This window comes from Chiloscyllium punctatum, chromosome 5, assembly GCF_047496795.1.
Source record: "Chiloscyllium punctatum isolate Juve2018m chromosome 5, sChiPun1.3, whole genome shotgun sequence".
In the NCBI taxonomy this organism is placed as follows: Eukaryota; Metazoa; Chordata; class Chondrichthyes; order Orectolobiformes; family Hemiscylliidae; genus Chiloscyllium; species Chiloscyllium punctatum.
In genome coordinates, this window is record NC_092743.1 from 42,463,536 (window position 1) to 42,482,215 (window position 18,680).

Below are 18,680 nucleotides of genomic sequence, written 5' to 3' on the forward strand. Positions count from 1 at the left end.
AAAGAATCGCCAGCGAGACGCTCTGAGATTCCAGAATCCAAACGAACCGATCGGCGCCAGCAGTCACAACAAGTGTGAGGTAGCACTCGAGAGCGCTGTCTGACTGATTGGAGACTTGCGACACGTTCAAGTGAGTGCTGACTGACTGCGTGGATGTTGTGTTCCTCCAGAGGGCTCCCTGCTGCTCGTGGTTTGCAACTGCAGACGTCACAGCACACCAACAGGCAGACTTCTCTGAAGAAGAAGAAGGTGTATTTTGGAGAAAGAGAACACTTGGGGCTGTTACCAGACGAAAAAAGAGGGCTTCTCCTTCATCCTCGTGAGCTGCAGCCCTGCGGTCAGGTTCCGCAAAGTGCTGCTTTCAGATACACGCCAAGCAGGCCGAGATGCAAAGAGCAACCGCCACTCGTCTGAAGCAGCACCCGCGAGCCCTGTCTGACCGGTAGGGCCTTTCCTAAGTGCTGACCTGCTCGGATGCGTTGCTGTTCAACTTGTGCAACTGTGGAAGTGGCACACCCCGTGCAGGCCAGATTTCATGAAGAGGAAACGAAGAGAAGTCCACAGGCAGTTTTCCGACAGGAATGGAAGACTCCTTCGTCCGGACGTTGACATAGTAAGTTGTCATCGAGCAGTTTAGAGCGCCGCTTCGCGGGAAAACTTTGCTTGAAAGGAGTCATAGAGTCATAGAGATGTACGTCACGGAAAGAGACCCTTCGGTCGGACCTTTCCGACCAGATATCCCATCCCAATCTAGTCGTACCTGCCGGCACGCGGGCCATATCCCTCCAAACCCTTCCTATTCATATAGCCACCCAGATGCCTTTTAAATATTGCAATTGCACTCGCCTCCGCCACTTCCTCTGGCAGCTCATTCCATACACGTACCACCCTCTGTGTGAAAAAGGTGCCCCTTAGTTCTCTTTCATATCTTTTCCCTCTCACCCTAAACCTCTGCCCTCTAGTGCTGGTCTCCCGCACCCCAGGGAAAAGACTTTCTCTCTTTATCCGATCTATACGCCTCATGATTTTATATCAACCATACAAATATCTCAGCAAGGGGCCCAGCAATCACTTCCTTAGCTTCCCCCAGACCTGATCAGGTCCTGGGCATTGATCCACTTGTACGCGCTTCAAGGCATCCAGCATTCCTCCTCTGCAATGTGGACAATTTTCAAGATGTCACCATCCATTTCCCTATATTCTATACTTCTCCCTACATTCTATCCTTTTCCACAGTAAACACTGATGCAAAATACTCGTTTAGTATCGGCCCAGCCTCTCCTGCGGCTCGGCACAAAGGCCGCTGTGCTGATCCTCGAGGGGCCCTATTCTCTCCCTAGTCACCCTTTTGTCCTTATAATGTATTTGCAAAAACCCTTTGGATTTTCCTTAACTCTATCTGCCAAAGCTATCTCAGGTCCCCTTTTTACCCTCCTGATTTCCCTACTGTCTTTACACTCTTGTACGGATTCACTCGATCTATCCTGTCTATACCTGACAAGTGCTTCCTTCTTTTCCTTAAGCAAACCCTCATTTTCTTAGGCTCTTTGGTAAACGGAAGCACCTCCCTTCTTGCCTGCATGGAGTGCTGAGCAAAGGATCTTAGTGCGCTGTGACGTGGCTCTCCAGTAGCGGAGCCATCGAGACAAAGAAGTGAAAGGCTTTGCCGAATGTTGCCTGCCAAGCGCAAGACATACCGGGCTTTGCCGAGCTCCTGACGCCACGGCTCTGCGGTACCGCGAGTGGGCCGTGTCTCTGCACGGGCCAGAGCCCAGCATGTAACGGGCGACGTGCGTGATTGTGGATTGAAAGCCGATATCCTGGCCTCACTGGAGCTGCAGCTTTCTGACGAGGGTTGCTCTGTGGCTCGCAGCACCTTGAAAACCGGCCTATTTGGGCACGCGGTATGAGCCTCGGCTGTCGGCTGGCCTTCTTTGCGCAGTAGGCAGCGCGTCAGTCTCATAATCTGAAGGTCCTGAGTTCAATCCTCAGAGAAGGCAAGACTGTGGCCTTTGTCACCGGACGTGTTTTCTTTCTCTCCGCGGGCAATAATATTTGCTTTGGACGGCTTCACGCCTGATTTGAACTGACCACACCAGAGCAAACGCGTTGCTGGAAGGTTTAACATCTGGGCGACACGTGCTCAACTTTTTTTTCTGCACAGCATTTTGGGAACTCACCATCGTGCTATCTGTGCAGCAGCAAAGACTGGAGCCACACGCAGGGTTCACGCGAGGGTCACACTGCTTGCGTCTCAAGCGTGTCCCCAGGAAAAGCACTGTGGAGAATGTGGGCATCGATCCCACTACCTCTCGCATGCTAAGCGAGCGTTCTACCATTTGAGCTAATTCCCCTACAACGTGCACTTGCTTAGCCCCCATGGTGCTTCGGAACGATGAGCTGAGAGCAGCAGGCGATTTCCTCTCGAGATTGCACGCTGTATTCAACCGAACAACGCGACGCGACCATCGACACATCCGAGCAGCAGCAGCAGCACGTGCGCGAAGTCTTCTGGAAAACACAGTGCCGCCGAAAGAATCGCCAGCGAGACGCTCTGAGATTCCAGAATCCAAACGAACCGATCGGCGCCAGCAGTCACAACAAGTGTGAGGTAGCACTCGAGAGCGCTGTCTGACTGATTGGAGACTTGCGACACGTTCAAGTGAGTGCTGACTGACTGCGTGGATGTTGTGTTCCTCCAGAGGGCTCCCTGCTGCTCGTGGTTTGCAACTGCAGACGTCACAGCACACCAACAGGCAGACTTCTCTGAAGAAGAAGAAGGTGTATTTTGGAGAAAGAGAACACTTGGGGCTGTTACCAGACGAAAAAAGAGGGCTTCTCCTTCATCCTCGTGAGCTGCAGCCCTGCGGTCAGGTTCCGCAAAGTGCTGCTTTCAGATACACGCCAAGCAGGCCGAGATGCAAAGAGCAACCGCCACTCGTCTGAAGCAGCACCCGCGAGCCCTGTCTGACCGGTAGGGCCTTTCCTAAGTGCTGACCTGCTCGGATGCGTTGCTGTTCAACTTGTGCAACTGTGGAAGTGGCACACCCCGTGCAGGCCAGATTTCATGAAGAGGAAACGAAGAGAAGTCCACAGGCAGTTTTCCGACAGGAATGGAAGACTCCTTCGTCCGGACGTTGACATAGTAAGTTGTCATCGAGCAGTTTAGAGCGCCGCTTCGCGGGAAAACTTTGCTTGAAAGGAGTCATAGAGTCATAGAGATGTACGTCACGGAAAGAGACCCTTCGGTCGGACCTTTCCGACCAGATATCCCATCCCAATCTAGTCGTACCTGCCGGCACGCGGGCCATATCCCTCCAAACCCTTCCTATTCATATAGCCACCCAGATGCCTTTTAAATATTGCAATTGCACTCGCCTCCGCCACTTCCTCTGGCAGCTCATTCCATACACGTACCACCCTCTGTGTGAAAAAGGTGCCCCTTAGTTCTCTTTCATATCTTTTCCCTCTCACCCTAAACCTCTGCCCTCTAGTGCTGGTCTCCCGCACCCCAGGGAAAAGACTTTCTCTCTTTATCCGATCTATACGCCTCATGATTTTATATCAACCATACAAATATCTCAGCAAGGGGCCCAGCAATCACTTCCTTAGCTTCCCCCAGACCTGATCAGGTCCTGGGCATTGATCCACTTGTACGCGCTTCAAGGCATCCAGCATTCCTCCTCTGCAATGTGGACAATTTTCAAGATGTCACCATCCATTTCCCTATATTCTATACTTCTCCCTACATTCTATCCTTTTCCACAGTAAACACTGATGCAAAATACTCGTTTAGTATCGGCCCAGCCTCTCCTGCGGCTCGGCACAAAGGCCGCTGTGCTGATCCTCGAGGGGCCCTATTCTCTCCCTAGTCACCCTTTTGTCCTTATAATGTATTTGCAAAAACCCTTTGGATTTTCCTTAACTCTATCTGCCAAAGCTATCTCAGGTCCCCTTTTTACCCTCCTGATTTCCCTACTGTCTTTACACTCTTGTACGGATTCACTCGATCTATCCTGTCTATACCTGACAAGTGCTTCCTTCTTTTCCTTAAGCAAACCCTCATTTTCTTAGGCTCTTTGGTAAACGGAAGCACCTCCCTTCTTGCCTGCATGGAGTGCTGAGCAAAGGATCTTAGTGCGCTGTGACGTGGCTCTCCAGTAGCGGAGCCATCGAGACAAAGAAGTGAAAGGCTTTGCCGAATGTTGCCTGCCAAGCGCAAGACATACCGGGCTTTGCCGAGCTCCTGACGCCACGGCTCTGCGGTACCGCGAGTGGGCCGTGTCTCTGCACGGGCCAGAGCCCAGCATGTAACGGGCGACGTGCGTGATTGTGGATTGAAAGCCGATATCCTGGCCTCACTGGAGCTGCAGCTTTCTGACGAGGGTTGCTCTGTGGCTCGCGGCACCTTGAAAACCGGCCTATTTGGGCACGCGGTATGAGCCTCGGCTGTCGGCTGGCCTTCTTAGCGCAGTAGGCAGCGCGTCAGTCTCATAATCTGAAGGTCCTGAGTTCAATCCTCAGAGAAGGCAAGACTGTGGCCTTTGTCACCGGACGTGTTTTCTTTCTCTCCGCGGGCAATAATATTTGCTTTGGACGGCTTCACGCCTGATTTGAACTGACCACACCAGAGCAAACGCGTTGCTGGAAGGTTTAACATCTGGGCGACACGTGCTCAACTTTTTTTTCTGCACAGCATTTTGGGAACTCACCATCGTGCTATCTGTGCAGCAGCAAAGACTGGAGCCACACGCAGGGTTCACGCGAGGGTCACACTGCTTGCGTCTCAAGCGTGTCCCCAGGAAAAGCACTGTGGAGAATGTGGGCATCGATCCCACTACCTCTCGCATGCTAAGCGAGCGTTCTACCATTTGAGCTAATTCCCCTACAACGTGCACTTGCTTAGCCCCCATGGTGCTTCGGAACGATGAGCTGAGAGCAGCAGGCGATTTCCTCTCGAGATTGCACGCTGTATTCAACCGAACAACGCGACGCGACTATCGACACATCCGAGCAGCAGCAGCAGCACGTGCGCGAAGTCTTCTGGAAAACACAGTGCCGCCGAAAGAATCGCCAGCGAGACGCTCTGAGATTCCAGAATCCAAACGAACCGATCGGCGCCAGCAGTCACAACAAGTGTGAGGTAGCACTCGAGAGCGCTGTCTGACTGATTGGAGACTTGCGACACGTTCAAGTGAGTGCTGACTGACTGCGTGGATGTTGTGTTCCTCCAGAGGGCTCCCTGCTGCTCGTGGTTTGCAACTGCAGACGTCACAGCACACCAACAGGCAGACTTCTCTGAAGAAGAAGAAGGTGTATTTTGGAGAAAGAGAACACTTGGGGCTGTTACCAGACGAAAAAAGAGGGCTTCTCCTTCATCCTCGTGAGCTGCAGCCCTGCGGTCAGGTTCCGCAAAGTGCTGCTTTCAGATACACGCCAAGCAGGCCGAGATGCAAAGAGCAACCGCCACTCGTCTGAAGCAGCACCCGCGAGCCCTGTCTGACCGGTAGGGCCTTTCCTAAGTGCTGACCTGCTCGGATGCGTTGCTGTTCAACTTGTGCAACTGTGGAAGTGGCACACCCCGTGCAGGCCAGATTTCATGAAGAGGAAACGAAGAGAAGTCCACAGGCAGTTTTCCGACAGGAATGGAAGACTCCTTCGTCCGGACGTTGACATAGTAAGTTGTCATCGAGCAGTTTAGAGCGCCGCTTCGCGGGAAAACTTTGCTTGAAAGGAGTCATAGAGTCATAGAGATGTACGTCACGGAAAGAGACCCTTCGGTCGGACCTTTCCGACCAGATATCCCATCCCAATCTAGTCGTACCTGCCGGCACGCGGGCCATATCCCTCCAAACCCTTCCTATTCATATAGCCACCCAGATGCCTTTTAAATATTGCAATTGCACTCGCCTCCGCCACTTCCTCTGGCAGCTCATTCCATACACGTACCACCCTCTGTGTGAAAAAGGTGCCCCTTAGTTCTCTTTCATATCTTTTCCCTCTCACCCTAAACCTCTGCCCTCTAGTGCTGGTCTCCCGCACCCCAGGGAAAAGACTTTCTCTCTTTATCCGATCTATACGCCTCATGATTTTATATCAACCATACAAATATCTCAGCAAGGGGCCCAGCAATCACTTCCTTAGCTTCCCCCAGACCTGATCAGGTCCTGGGCATTGATCCACTTGTACGCGCTTCAAGGCATCCAGCATTCCTCCTCTGCAATGTGGACAATTTTCAAGATGTCACCATCCATTTCCCTATATTCTATACTTCTCCCTACATTCTATCCTTTTCCACAGTAAACACTGATGCAAAATACTCGTTTAGTATCGGCCCAGCCTCTCCTGCGGCTCGGCACAAAGGCCGCTGTGCTGATCCTCGAGGGGCCCTATTCTCTCCCTAGTCACCCTTTTGTCCTTATAATGTATTTGCAAAAACCCTTTGGATTTTCCTTAACTCTATCTGCCAAAGCTATCTCAGGTCCCCTTTTTACCCTCCTGATTTCCCTACTGTCTTTACACTCTTGTACGGATTCACTCGATCTATCCTGTCTATACCTGACAAGTGCTTCCTTCTTTTCCTTAAGCAAACCCTCATTTTCTTAGGCTCTTTGGTAAACGGAAGCACCTCCCTTCTTGCCTGCATGGAGTGCTGAGCAAAGGATCTTAGTGCGCTGTGACGTGGCTCTCCAGTAGCGGAGCCATCGAGACAAAGAAGTGAAAGGCTTTGCCGAATGTTGCCTGCCAAGCGCAAGACATACCGGGCTTTGCCGAGCTCCTGACGCCACGGCTCTGCGGTACCGCGAGTGGGCCGTGTCTCTGCACGGGCCAGAGCCCAGCATGTAACGGGCGACGTGCGTGATTGTGGATTGAAAGCCGATATCCTGGCCTCACTGGAGCTGCAGCTTTCTGACGAGGGTTGCTCTGTGGCTCGCGGCACCTTGAAAACCGGCCTATTTGGGCACGCGGTATGAGCCTCGGCTGTCGGCTGGCCTTCTTAGCGCAGTAGGCAGCGCGTCAGTCTCATAATCTGAAGGTCCTGAGTTCAATCCTCAGAGAAGGCAAGACTGTGGCCTTTGTCACCGGACGTGTTTTCTTTCTCTCCGCGGGCAATAATATTTGCTTTGGACGGCTTCACGCCTGATTTGAACTGACCACACCAGAGCAAACGCGTTGCTGGAAGGTTTAACATCTGGGCGACACGTGCTCAACTTTTTTTTCTGCACAGCATTTTGGGAACTCACCATCGTGCTATCTGTGCAGCAGCAAAGACTGGAGCCACACGCAGGGTTCACGCGAGGGTCACACTGCTTGCGTCTCAAGCGTGTCCCCAGGAAAAGCACTGTGGAGAATGTGGGCATCGATCCCACTACCTCTCGCATGCTAAGCGAGCGTTCTACCATTTGAGCTAATTCCCCTACAACGTGCACTTGCTTAGCCCCCATGGTGCTTCGGAACGATGAGCTGAGAGCAGCAGGCGATTTCCTCTCGAGATTGCACGCTGTATTCAACCGAACAACGCGACGCGACTATCGACACATCCGAGCAGCAGCAGCAGCACGTGCGCGAAGTCTTCTGGAAAACACAGTGCCGCCGAAAGAATCGCCAGCGAGACGCTCTGAGATTCCAGAATCCAAACGAACCGATCGGCGCCAGCAGTCACAACAAGTGTGAGGTAGCACTCGAGAGCGCTGTCTGACTGATTGGAGACTTGCGACACGTTCAAGTGAGTGCTGACTGACTGCGTGGATGTTGTGTTCCTCCAGAGGGCTCCCTGCTGCTCGTGGTTTGCAACTGCAGACGTCACAGCACACCAACAGGCAGACTTCTCTGAAGAAGAAGAAGGTGTATTTTGGAGAAAGAGAACACTTGGGGCTGTTACCAGACGAAAAAAGAGGGCTTCTCCTTCATCCTCGTGAGCTGCAGCCCTGCGGTCAGGTTCCGCAAAGTGCTGCTTTCAGATACACGCCAAGCAGGCCGAGATGCAAAGAGCAACCGCCACTCGTCTGAAGCAGCACCCGCGAGCCCTGTCTGACCGGTAGGGCCTTTCCTAAGTGCTGACCTGCTCGGATGCGTTGCTGTTCAACTTGTGCAACTGTGGAAGTGGCACACCCCGTGCAGGCCAGATTTCATGAAGAGGAAACGAAGAGAAGTCCACAGGCAGTTTTCCGACAGGAATGGAAGACTCCTTCGTCCGGACGTTGACATAGTAAGTTGTCATCGAGCAGTTTAGAGCGCCGCTTCGCGGGAAAACTTTGCTTGAAAGGAGTCATAGAGTCATAGAGATGTACGTCACGGAAAGAGACCCTTCGGTCGGACCTTTCCGACCAGATATCCCATCCCAATCTAGTCGTACCTGCCGGCACGCGGGCCATATCCCTCCAAACCCTTCCTATTCATATAGCCACCCAGATGCCTTTTAAATATTGCAATTGCACTCGCCTCCGCCACTTCCTCTGGCAGCTCATTCCATACACGTACCACCCTCTGTGTGAAAAAGGTGCCCCTTAGTTCTCTTTCATATCTTTTCCCTCTCACCCTAAACCTCTGCCCTCTAGTGCTGGTCTCCCGCACCCCAGGGAAAAGACTTTCTCTCTTTATCCGATCTATACGCCTCATGATTTTATATCAACCATACAAATATCTCAGCAAGGGGCCCAGCAATCACTTCCTTAGCTTCCCCCAGACCTGATCAGGTCCTGGGCATTGATCCACTTGTACGCGCTTCAAGGCATCCAGCATTCCTCCTCTGCAATGTGGACAATTTTCAAGATGTCACCATCCATTTCCCTATATTCTATACTTCTCCCTACATTCTATCCTTTTCCACAGTAAACACTGATGCAAAATACTCGTTTAGTATCGGCCCAGCCTCTCCTGCGGCTCGGCACAAAGGCCGCTGTGCTGATCCTCGAGGGGCCCTATTCTCTCCCTAGTCACCCTTTTGTCCTTATAATGTATTTGCAAAAACCCTTTGGATTTTCCTTAACTCTATCTGCCAAAGCTATCTCAGGTCCCCTTTTTACCCTCCTGATTTCCCTACTGTCTTTACACTCTTGTACGGATTCACTCGATCTATCCTGTCTATACCTGACAAGTGCTTCCTTCTTTTCCTTAAGCAAACCCTCATTTTCTTAGGCTCTTTGGTAAACGGAAGCACCTCCCTTCTTGCCTGCATGGAGTGCTGAGCAAAGGATCTTAGTGCGCTGTGACGTGGCTCTCCAGTAGCGGAGCCATCGAGACAAAGAAGTGAAAGGCTTTGCCGAATGTTGCCTGCCAAGCGCAAGACATACCGGGCTTTGCCGAGCTCCTGACGCCACGGCTCTGCGGTACCGCGAGTGGGCCGTGTCTCTGCACGGGCCAGAGCCCAGCATGTAACGGGCGACGTGCGTGATTGTGGATTGAAAGCCGATATCCTGGCCTCACTGGAGCTGCAGCTTTCTGACGAGGGTTGCTCTGTGGCTCGCGGCACCTTGAAAACCGGCCTATTTGGGCACGCGGTATGAGCCTCGGCTGTCGGCTGGCCTTCTTAGCGCAGTAGGCAGCGCGTCAGTCTCATAATCTGAAGGTCCTGAGTTCAATCCTCAGAGAAGGCAAGACTGTGGCCTTTGTCACCGGACGTGTTTTCTTTCTCTCCGCGGGCAATAATATTTGCTTTGGACGGCTTCACGCCTGATTTGAACTGACCACACCAGAGCAAACGCGTTGCTGGAAGGTTTAACATCTGGGCGACACGTGCTCAACTTTTTTTTCTGCACAGCATTTTGGGAACTCACCATCGTGCTATCTGTGCAGCAGCAAAGACTGGAGCCACACGCAGGGGTCACACTGCTTGCGTCTCAAGCGTGTCCCCAGGAAAAGCACTGTGGAGAATGTGGGCATCGATCCCACTACCTCTCGCATGCTAAGCGAGCGTTCTACCATTTGAGCTAATTCCCCTACAACGTGCACTTGCTTAGCCCCCATGGTGCTTCGGAACGATGAGCTGAGAGCAGCAGGCGATTTCCTCTCGAGATTGCACGCTGTATTCAACCGAACAACGCGACGCGACTATCGACACATCCGAGCAGCAGCAGCAGCACGTGCGCGAAGTCTTCTGGAAAACACAGTGCCGCCGAAAGAATCGCCAGCGAGACGCTCTGAGATTCCAGAATCCAAACGAACCGATCGGCGCCAGCAGTCACAACAAGTGTGAGGTAGCACTCGAGAGCGCTGTCTGACTGATTGGAGACTTGCGACACGTTCAAGTGAGTGCTGACTGACTGCGTGGATGTTGTGTTCCTCCAGAGGGCTCCCTGCTGCTCGTGGTTTGCAACTGCAGACGTCACAGCACACCAACAGGCAGACTTCTCTGAAGAAGAAGAAGGTGTATTTTGGAGAAAGAGAACACTTGGGGCTGTTACCAGACGAAAAAAGAGGGCTTCTCCTTCATCCTCGTGAGCTGCAGCCCTGCGGTCAGGTTCCGCAAAGTGCTGCTTTCAGATACACGCCAAGCAGGCCGAGATGCAAAGAGCAACCGCCACTCGTCTGAAGCAGCACCCGCGAGCCCTGTCTGACCGGTAGGGCCTTTCCTAAGTGCTGACCTGCTCGGATGCGTTGCTGTTCAACTTGTGCAACTGTGGAAGTGGCACACCCCGTGCAGGCCAGATTTCATGAAGAGGAAACGAAGAGAAGTCCACAGGCAGTTTTCCGACAGGAATGGAAGACTCCTTCGTCCGGACGTTGACATAGTAAGTTGTCATCGAGCAGTTTAGAGCGCCGCTTCGCGGGAAAACTTTGCTTGAAAGGAGTCATAGAGTCATAGAGATGTACGTCACGGAAAGAGACCCTTCGGTCGGACCTTTCCGACCAGATATCCCATCCCAATCTAGTCGTACCTGCCGGCACGCGGGCCATATCCCTCCAAACCCTTCCTATTCATATAGCCACCCAGATGCCTTTTAAATATTGCAATTGCACTCGCCTCCGCCACTTCCTCTGGCAGCTCATTCCATACACGTACCACCCTCTGTGTGAAAAAGGTGCCCCTTAGTTCTCTTTCATATCTTTTCCCTCTCACCCTAAACCTCTGCCCTCTAGTGCTGGTCTCCCGCACCCCAGGGAAAAGACTTTCTCTCTTTATCCGATCTATACGCCTCATGATTTTATATCAACCATACAAATATCTCAGCAAGGGGCCCAGCAATCACTTCCTTAGCTTCCCCCAGACCTGATCAGGTCCTGGGCATTGATCCACTTGTACGCGCTTCAAGGCATCCAGCATTCCTCCTCTGCAATGTGGACAATTTTCAAGATGTCACCATCCATTTCCCTATATTCTATACTTCTCCCTACATTCTATCCTTTTCCACAGTAAACACTGATGCAAAATACTCGTTTAGTATCGGCCCAGCCTCTCCTGCGGCTCGGCACAAAGGCCGCTGTGCTGATCCTCGAGGGGCCCTATTCTCTCCCTAGTCACCCTTTTGTCCTTATAATGTATTTGCAAAAACCCTTTGGATTTTCCTTAACTCTATCTGCCAAAGCTATCTCAGGTCCCCTTTTTACCCTCCTGATTTCCCTACTGTCTTTACACTCTTGTACGGATTCACTCGATCTATCCTGTCTATACCTGACAAGTGCTTCCTTCTTTTCCTTAAGCAAACCCTCATTTTCTTAGGCTCTTTGGTAAACGGAAGCACCTCCCTTCTTGCCTGCATGGAGTGCTGAGCAAAGGATCTTAGTGCGCTGTGACGTGGCTCTCCAGTAGCGGAGCCATCGAGACAAAGAAGTGAAAGGCTTTGCCGAATGTTGCCTGCCAAGCGCAAGACATACCGGGCTTTGCCGAGCTCCTGACGCCACGGCTCTGCGGTACCGCGAGTGGGCCGTGTCTCTGCACGGGCCAGAGCCCAGCATGTAACGGGCGACGTGCGTGATTGTGGATTGAAAGCCGATATCCTGGCCTCACTGGAGCTGCAGCTTTCTGACGAGGGTTGCTCTGTGGCTCGCGGCACCTTGAAAACCGGCCTATTTGGGCACGCGGTATGAGCCTCGGCTGTCGGCTGGCCTTCTTAGCGCAGTAGGCAGCGCGTCAGTCTCATAATCTGAAGGTCCTGAGTTCAATCCTCAGAGAAGGCAAGACTGTGGCCTTTGTCACCGGACGTGTTTTCTTTCTCTCCGCGGGCAATAATATTTGCTTTGGACGGCTTCACGCCTGATTTGAACTGACCACACCAGAGCAAACGCGTTGCTGGAAGGTTTAACATCTGGGCGACACGTGCTCAACTTTTTTTTCTGCACAGCATTTTGGGAACTCACCATCGTGCTATCTGTGCAGCAGCAAAGACTGGAGCCACACGCAGGGTTCACGCGAGGGTCACACTGCTTGCGTCTCAAGCGTGTCCCCAGGAAAAGCACTGTGGAGAATGTGGGCATCGATCCCACTACCTCTCGCATGCTAAGCGAGCGCTCTACCATTTGAGCTAATTCCCCTACAACGTGCACTTGCTTAGCCCCCATGGTGCTTCGGAACGATGAGCTGAGAGCAGCAGGCGATTTCCTCTCGAGATTGCACGCTGTATTCAACCGAACAACGCGACGCGACTATCGACACATCCGAGCAGCAGCAGCAGCACGTGCGCGAAGTCTTCTGGAAAACACAGTGCCGCCGAAAGAATCGCCAGCGAGACGCTCTGAGATTCCAGAATCCAAACGAACCGATCGGCGCCAGCAGTCACAACAAGTGTGAGGTAGCACTCGAGAGCGCTGTCTGACTGATTGGAGACTTGCGACACGTTCAAGTGAGTGCTGACTGACTGCGTGGATGTTGTGTTCCTCCAGAGGGCTCCCTGCTGCTCGTGGTTTGCAACTGCAGACGTCACAGCACACCAACAGGCAGACTTCTCTGAAGAAGAAGAAGGTGTATTTTGGAGAAAGAGAACACTTGGGGCTGTTACCAGACGAAAAAAGAGGGCTTCTCCTTCATCCTCGTGAGCTGCAGCCCTGCGGTCAGGTTCCGCAAAGTGCTGCTTTCAGATACACGCCAAGCAGGCCGAGATGCAAAGAGCAACCGCCACTCGTCTGAAGCAGCACCCGCGAGCCCTGTCTGACCGGTAGGGCCTTTCCTAAGTGCTGACCTGCTCGGATGCGTTGCTGTTCAACTTGTGCAACTGTGGAAGTGGCACACCCCGTGCAGGCCAGATTTCATGAAGAGGAAACGAAGAGAAGTCCACAGGCAGTTTTCCGACAGGAATGGAAGACTCCTTCGTCCGGACGTTGACATAGTAAGTTGTCATCGAGCAGTTTAGAGCGCCGCTTCGCGGGAAAACTTTGCTTGAAAGGAGTCATAGAGTCATAGAGATGTACGTCACGGAAAGAGACCCTTCGGTCGGACCTTTCCGACCAGATATCCCATCCCAATCTAGTCGTACCTGCCGGCACGCGGGCCATATCCCTCCAAACCCTTCCTATTCATATAGCCACCCAGATGCCTTTTAAATATTGCAATTGCACTCGCCTCCGCCACTTCCTCTGGCAGCTCATTCCATACACGTACCACCCTCTGTGTGAAAAAGGTGCCCCTTAGTTCTCTTTCATATCTTTTCCCTCTCACCCTAAACCTCTGCCCTCTAGTGCTGGTCTCCCGCACCCCAGGGAAAAGACTTTCTCTCTTTATCCGATCTATACGCCTCATGATTTTATATCAACCATACAAATATCTCAGCAAGGGGCCCAGCAATCACTTCCTTAGCTTCCCCCAGACCTGATCAGGTCCTGGGCATTGATCCACTTGTACGCGCTTCAAGGCATCCAGCATTCCTCCTCTGCAATGTGGACAATTTTCAAGATGTCACCATCCATTTCCCTATATTCTATACTTCTCCCTACATTCTATCCTTTTCCACAGTAAACACTGATGCAAAATACTCGTTTAGTATCGGCCCAGCCTCTCCTGCGGCTCGGCACAAAGGCCGCTGTGCTGATCCTCGAGGGGCCCTATTCTCTCCCTAGTCACCCTTTTGTCCTTATAATGTATTTGCAAAAACCCTTTGGATTTTCCTTAACTCTATCTGCCAAAGCTATCTCAGGTCCCCTTTTTACCCTCCTGATTTCCCTACTGTCTTTACACTCTTGTACGGATTCACTCGATCTATCCTGTCTATACCTGACAAGTGCTTCCTTCTTTTCCTTAAGCAAACCCTCATTTTCTTAGGCTCTTTGGTAAACGGAAGCACCTCCCTTCTTGCCTGCATGGAGTGCTGAGCAAAGGATCTTAGTGCGCTGTGACGTGGCTCTCCAGTAGCGGAGCCATCGAGACAAAGAAGTGAAAGGCTTTGCCGAATGTTGCCTGCCAAGCGCAAGACATACCGGGCTTTGCCGAGCTCCTGACGCCACGGCTCTGCGGTACCGCGAGTGGGCCGTGTCTCTGCACGGGCCAGAGCCCAGCATGTAACGGGCGACGTGCGTGATTGTGGATTGAAAGCCGATATCCTGGCCTCACTGGAGCTGCAGCTTTCTGACGAGGGTTGCTCTGTGGCTCGCGGCACCTTGAAAACCGGCCTATTTGGGCACGCGGTATGAGCCTCGGCTGTCGGCTGGCCTTCTTAGCGCAGTAGGCAGCGCGTCAGTCTCATAATCTGAAGGTCCTGAGTTCAATCCTCAGAGAAGGCAAGACTGTGGCCTTTGTCACCGGACGTGTTTTCTTTCTCTCCGCGGGCAATAATATTTGCTTTGGACGGCTTCACGCCTGATTTGAACTGACCACACCAGAGCAAACGCGTTGCTGGAAGGTTTAACATCTGGGCGACACGTGCTCAACTTTTTTTTCTGCACAGCATTTTGGGAACTCACCATCGTGCTATCTGTGCAGCAGCAAAGACTGGAGCCACACGCAGGGTTCACGCGAGGGTCACACTGCTTGCGTCTCAAGCGTGTCCCCAGGAAAAGCACTGTGGAGAATGTGGGCATCGATCCCACTACCTCTCGCATGCTAAGCGAGCGTTCTACCATTTGAGCTAATTCCCCTACAACGTGCACTTGCTTAGCCCCCATGGTGCTTCGGAACGATGAGCTGAGAGCAGCAGGCGATTTCCTCTCGAGATTGCACGCTGTATTCAACCGAACAACGCGACGCGACTATCGACACATCCGAGCAGCAGCAGCAGCACGTGCGCGAAGTCTTCTGGAAAACACAGTGCCGCCGAAAGAATCGCCAGCGAGACGCTCTGAGATTCCAGAATCCAAACGAACCGATCGGCGCCAGCAGTCACAACAAGTGTGAGGTAGCACTCGAGAGCGCTGTCTGACTGATTGGAGACTTGCGACACGTTCAAGTGAGTGCTGACTGACTGCGTGGATGTTGTGTTCCTCCAGAGGGCTCCCTGCTGCTCGTGGTTTGCAACTGCAGACGTCACAGCACACCAACAGGCAGACTTCTCTGAAGAAGAAGAAGGTGTATTTTGGAGAAAGAGAACACTTGGGGCTGTTACCAGACGAAAAAAGAGGGCTTCTCCTTCATCCTCGTGAGCTGCAGCCCTGCGGTCAGGTTCCGCAAAGTGCTGCTTTCAGATACACGCCAAGCAGGCCGAGATGCAAAGAGCAACCGCCACTCGTCTGAAGCAGCACCCGCGAGCCCTGTCTGACCGGTAGGGCCTTTCCTAAGTGCTGACCTGCTCGGATGCGTTGCTGTTCAACTTGTGCAACTGTGGAAGTGGCACACCCCGTGCAGGCCAGATTTCATGAAGAGGAAACGAAGAGAAGTCCACAGGCAGTTTTCCGACAGGAATGGAAGACTCCTTCGTCCGGACGTTGACATAGTAAGTTGTCATCGAGCAGTTTAGAGCGCCGCTTCGCGGGAAAACTTTGCTTGAAAGGAGTCATAGAGTCATAGAGATGTACGTCACGGAAAGAGACCCTTCGGTCGGACCTTTCCGACCAGATATCCCATCCCAATCTAGTCGTACCTGCCGGCACGCGGGCCATATCCCTCCAAACCCTTCCTATTCATATAGCCACCCAGATGCCTTTTAAATATTGCAATTGCACTCGCCTCCGCCACTTCCTCTGGCAGCTCATTCCATACACGTACCACCCTCTGTGTGAAAAAGGTGCCCCTTAGTTCTCTTTCATATCTTTTCCCTCTCACCCTAAACCTCTGCCCTCTAGTGCTGGTCTCCCGCACCCCAGGGAAAAGACTTTCTCTCTTTATCCGATCTATACGCCTCATGATTTTATATCAACCATACAAATATCTCAGCAAGGGGCCCAGCAATCACTTCCTTAGCTTCCCCCAGACCTGATCAGGTCCTGGGCATTGATCCACTTGTACGCGCTTCAAGGCATCCAGCATTCCTCCTCTGCAATGTGGACAATTTTCAAGATGTCACCATCCATTTCCCTATATTCTATACTTCTCCCTACATTCTATCCTTTTCCACAGTAAACACTGATGCAAAATACTCGTTTAGTATCGGCCCAGCCTCTCCTGCGGCTCGGCACAAAGGCCGCTGTGCTGATCCTCGAGGGGCCCTATTCTCTCCCTAGTCACCCTTTTGTCCTTATAATGTATTTGCAAAAACCCTTTGGATTTTCCTTAACTCTATCTGCCAAAGCTATCTCAGGTCCCCTTTTTACCCTCCTGATTTCCCTACTGTCTTTACACTCTTGTACGGATTCACTCGATCTATCCTGTCTATACCTGACAAGTGCTTCCTTCTTTTCCTTAAGCAAACCCTCATTTTCTTAGGCTCTTTGGTAAACGGAAGCACCTCCCTTCTTGCCTGCATGGAGTGCTGAGCAAAGGATCTTAGTGCGCTGTGACGTGGCTCTCCAGTAGCGGAGCCATCGAGACAAAGAAGTGAAAGGCTTTGCCGAATGTTGCCTGCCAAGCGCAAGACATACCGGGCTTTGCCGAGCTCCTGACGCCACGGCTCTGCGGTACCGCGAGTGGGCCGTGTCTCTGCACGGGCCAGAGCCCAGCATGTAACGGGCGACGTGCGTGATTGTGGATTGAAAGCCGATATCCTGGCCTCACTGGAGCTGCAGCTTTCTGACGAGGGTTGCTCTGTGGCTCGCGGCACCTTGAAAACCGGCCTATTTGGGCACGCGGTATGAGCCTCGGCTGTCGGCGGGCCTTCTTAGCGCAGTAGGCAGCGCGTCAGTCTCATAATCTGAAGGTCCTGAGTTCAATCCTCAGAGAAGGCAAGACTGTGGCCTTTGTCACCGGACGTGTTTTCTTTCTCTCCGCGGGCAATAATATTTGCTTTGGACGGCTTCACGCCTGATTTGAACTGACCACACCAGAGCAAACGCGTTGCTGGAAGGTTTAACATCTGGGCGACACGTGCTCAACTTTTTTTTCTGCACAGCATTTTGGGAACTCACCATCGTGCTATCTGTGCAGCAGCAAAGACTGGAGCCACACGCAGGGTTCACGCGAGGGTCACACTGCTTGCGTCTCAAGCGTGTCCCCAGGAAAAGCACTGTGGAGAATGTGGGCATCGATCCCACTACCTCTCGCATGCTAAGCGAGCGCTCTACCATTTGAGCTAATTCCCCTACAACGTGCACTTGCTTAGCCCCCATGGTGCTTCGGAACGATGAGCTGAGAGCAGCAGGCGATTTCCTCTCGAGATTGCACGCTGTATTCAACCGAACAACGCGACGCGACTATCGACACATCCGAGCAGCAGCAGCAGCACGTGCGCGAAGTCTTCTGGAAAACACAGTGCCGCCGAAAGAATCGCCAGCGAGACGCTCTGAGATTCCAGAATCCAAACGAACCGATCGGCGCCAGCAGTCACAACAAGTGTGAGGTAGCACTCGAGAGCGCTGTCTGACTGATTGGAGACTTGCGACACGTTCAAGTGAGTGCTGACTGACTGCGTGGATGTTGTGTTCCTCCAGAGGGCTCCCTGCTGCTCGTGGTTTGCAACTGCAGACGTCACAGCACACCAACAGGCAGACTTCTCTGAAGAAGAAGAAGGTGTATTTTGGAGAAAGAGAACACTTGGGGCTGTTACCAGACGAAAAAAGAGGGCTTCTCCTTCATCCTCGTGAGCTGCAGCCCTGCGGTCAGGTTCCGCAAAGTGCTGCTTTCAGATACACGCCAAGCAGGCCGAGATGCAAAGAGCAACCGCCACTCGTCTGAAGCAGCACCCGCGAGCCCTGTCTGACCGGTAGGGCCTTTCCTAAGTGCTGACCTGCTCGGATGCGTTGCTGTTCAACTTGTGCAACTGTGGAAGTGGCACACCCCGTGCAGGCCAGATTTCATGAAGAGGAAACGAAGAGAAGTCCACAGGCAGTTTTCCGACAGGAATGGAAGACTCCTTCGTCCGGACGTTGACATAGTAAGTTGTCATCGAGCAGTTTAGAGCGCCGCTTCGCGGGAAAACTTTGCTTGAAAGGAGTCATAGAGTCATAGAGATGTACGTCACGGAAAGAGACCCTTCGGTCGGACCTTTCCGACCAGATATCCCATCCCAATCTAGTCGTACCTGCCGGCACGCGGGCCATATCCCTCCAAACCCTTCCTATTCATATAGCCACCCAGATGCCTTTTAAATATTGCAATTGCACTCGCCTCCGCCACTTCCTCTGGCAGCTCATTCCATACACGTACCACCCTCTGTGTGAAAAAGGTGCCCCTTAGTTCTCTTTCATATCTTTTCCCTCTCACCCTAAACCTCTGCCCTCTAGTGCTG

General features: G+C 52.4%; 9 non-coding genes across 9 annotated transcripts; 7 read left to right on the top strand and 2 right to left on the bottom strand.

Moving 5' to 3' along the window:
* Positions 1 to 1,927: 1,927 nt before the first annotated feature.
* trnam-cau (transfer RNA methionine (anticodon CAU)) lies at positions 1,928 to 2,000 on the top strand. Its single transcript has one exon. It is a non-coding gene; the product is annotated as a tRNA-Met (tRNA).
* A 2,459-nt stretch (positions 2,001 to 4,459) lies between these two features.
* On the top strand, positions 4,460 to 4,532 carry trnam-cau (transfer RNA methionine (anticodon CAU)). Its single transcript has one exon. It is a non-coding gene; the product is annotated as a tRNA-Met (tRNA).
* A 2,459-nt stretch (positions 4,533 to 6,991) lies between these two features.
* On the top strand, positions 6,992 to 7,064 carry trnam-cau (transfer RNA methionine (anticodon CAU)). Its single transcript has one exon. It is a non-coding gene; the product is annotated as a tRNA-Met (tRNA).
* Positions 7,065 to 9,523: 2,459 nt separating this feature from the next.
* On the top strand, positions 9,524 to 9,596 carry trnam-cau (transfer RNA methionine (anticodon CAU)). Its single transcript has one exon. It is a non-coding gene; the product is annotated as a tRNA-Met (tRNA).
* Positions 9,597 to 12,044: 2,448 nt separating this feature from the next.
* Positions 12,045 to 12,117, top strand: trnam-cau (transfer RNA methionine (anticodon CAU)). The gene has a single exon. It is a non-coding gene; the product is annotated as a tRNA-Met (tRNA).
* Positions 12,118 to 12,398: 281 nt separating this feature from the next.
* On the bottom strand, positions 12,399 to 12,471 carry trnaa-agc (transfer RNA alanine (anticodon AGC)). Its single transcript has one exon. It is a non-coding gene; the product is annotated as a tRNA-Ala (tRNA).
* A 2,105-nt stretch (positions 12,472 to 14,576) lies between these two features.
* trnam-cau (transfer RNA methionine (anticodon CAU)) lies at positions 14,577 to 14,649 on the top strand. The gene has a single exon. It is a non-coding gene; the product is annotated as a tRNA-Met (tRNA).
* A 2,459-nt stretch (positions 14,650 to 17,108) lies between these two features.
* Positions 17,109 to 17,181, top strand: trnam-cau (transfer RNA methionine (anticodon CAU)). Its single transcript has one exon. It is a non-coding gene; the product is annotated as a tRNA-Met (tRNA).
* Positions 17,182 to 17,462: 281 nt separating this feature from the next.
* trnaa-agc (transfer RNA alanine (anticodon AGC)) lies at positions 17,463 to 17,535 on the bottom strand. Its single transcript has one exon. It is a non-coding gene; the product is annotated as a tRNA-Ala (tRNA).
* Positions 17,536 to 18,680: the final 1,145 nt, after the last annotated feature.